This window comes from Microtus ochrogaster, chromosome 10 (assembly GCF_000317375.1).
Source record: "Microtus ochrogaster isolate Prairie Vole_2 chromosome 10, MicOch1.0, whole genome shotgun sequence".
In the NCBI taxonomy this organism is placed as follows: domain Eukaryota; kingdom Metazoa; phylum Chordata; class Mammalia; order Rodentia; family Cricetidae; genus Microtus; species Microtus ochrogaster.
Window position 1 is genome coordinate 36,706,956 of NC_022016.1, and position 2,273 is coordinate 36,709,228.

At 42.8% G+C, this 2,273-nt stretch overlaps 1 protein-coding gene across 1 annotated transcript in view; it reads left to right on the forward strand.

Annotated features, from left to right (window-relative positions):
• The window catches only part of Otc (ornithine carbamoyltransferase), an 85,375-nt gene that overhangs the window by 8,027 nt on the left and 75,075 nt on the right, over positions 1 to 2,273 (forward strand). The window lies entirely within an intron of this gene.

Here is a 2,273-nt window from a genome sequence, read left to right on the forward strand (position 1 = left end):
GGTTGCACAAGTTTGCATTCCCACCAGCAATGGATGAGGGAACCCCTTCCTCCACAACCTCTCCAGCAGAGGCTATCATTGGTATTTAGTAACGCTGTCAGCACCTTTACCTGACTCATTCACCCCAAAGAGGACAATGTTGAACAAGGACTGGGAAAAAAGAGCTTTGTGTCTCAGTTCTTTCAATTGTGGAGCTCTTGTGCTTTTCTCTAATTTGTGTTAGCTTAGGAAAGAGGTGTGGCAGTTTCATTTTGCAGCTAAGGCAAGTTCTATGAGTTGAGAATAAACAGGATAGGAATTAAAGTAAGGCCATTGTGTTTGCTTTCCTTTTAATGATAAATTTTCCTGGTTAGTTCTTGGTATCTATGAAAAACAACTTTTTTCCCAAGCTAACATTTCCTGCCCCACCTTCTGGATAGAATTCAAAAAGATAATGACTGCTGTAATTAATTTTCAATGGTATAAACAGGTTGAGCTACGTTTATTTAATCTTAATCATTTTTCTAGTCAATAAGTCCTAATATATTGGTGTCTCAAAATGTAGCATATCTATTTATCTATATTTTTGGCCCAGAGAACCATTTCAATTCATTCTGTCCAAAAGGGGCTTGTGGTCCACTATTGCCATGCTTACAATTCAGCCATCTTGGTGTGGCGGGCACACATTGATGCCACCTGTTTTTCCCATTAGGATTTTAGATGTGGGCACCTGACCTAAAGAGATATGCCTTAGAATGTACGCTCATTTCTGAATCCACACCCATTCATTGTTCTCAATAGATGAAATCCTGTGACAGAGTAGCTGAGTCCTAGGGGAGTCTCAGCTTCAGCAATATTCTAGGCTACAATTAATATTTTCCATGCCTCACAAGTCTTTGGGTTGAATCTTCATGAAATTGTAGAACCAACAACTGGCTATGAAATTGTTGATTGTGCCTCTGTTCGAAAGACACTAATTACAAAGCCAGAGCAACTGAATGAAGAATAAGTTATCGACTTAAATGCAGAAAATGGTTGTAAGGAAAGAACAAAGTTGTATGTGAGGCAGTGATACTGACTGCACACTTGATATTAAAAAATTCCAAGATAATATACAGCATCAAAAGTGCAAAGAATAAATCACTAGACGTTAATCCAGTCTGAAGAAGGAATATGGCAATTCACCAAAGACTAGAAGAGAGCCTTGCTCTGTTTGAAAAGATATATGATTTAAAAAAATTGAGCACCGTGAAATCTTGATAGATTTCACAAAGGAACAAAGCATTGCAAGTTTCACTGTTTTTTCATTGTGGCGGTGTACTAAAGACACATCAGCTGTGATGCTTTTGCGATTCTCTGCATGTTTATGGTGGACAGTAAGGGAGCTTTTAATGCTCTGGAAAGGAGTTTTTTTTAATTTAGACATTTTCAGGGTTAACAAGATTAATTCAGTTTTTATTTTATTTTATTATTTTTATTTTTTATGAAAAAATTTCCACCTCCTCCCCTCCTTCCATTTCCCTCCTCCTCCCCCTGCTCCCCCTTCCTCTCCAGTCCAAAGAGCAGTCAGGGTTCCCTGCCCTGTGGGAAGTTCAAGGTCCTCCCCCCTCTATCCAGGCCTAGGAAGGTGTGCATCCAAACAGACTAGGCTCCCACAAAGCCACTACATGCAGTAGAATCAAAACCCAGTGTCATTATCATTGGCTTCTCAGTCAGCCCTCATTGTCAGCCACATTCAGAGAGTCCGGTTTGATCACATGCTCCATCAATTCCAGTCCAGCTGGCCTTGGTGAGCTCCCATTAGATCAGCCCCACCATCTCAGTGGGTGGACACACCCCTCGTGGTCCTGACTTCCTTGCTCATGTTCTCCCTCCTTCTGCTCCTCATTTGGACCGTGGGAGCTCAGTCCAGTGCTCCAATGTGGGTCTCTGTCTCTATCTCCATCCATTGCCAGATGAAGGTTCTATGGTGATATGCAAGATATTCAACAGTGTGGCTATAGGATAAGGCCAGATCAGGCGCCCTCTTCTCAGCTGCCCAAGGAACAAGCTGGGAGCATCTCCTTGGACACCTGGGAACCCTCTAGAGTCAAGTCTCTTGCCAACCCTAAAATGGCTTCCTTAATTAAGATATCTACTTCCCTGCTCCCATATCCACCCTTCCTCCATCCCAACCATCCCATTCCTCCAAGCTCTCCCCATCCTCCCCTTCTCCTTTCTCTCTCCCATCTCCCCTTACTCCCACACCACCCCCACCCCCGTGCTCCCAACTTTGGCAATCTTGCCTACTTCCA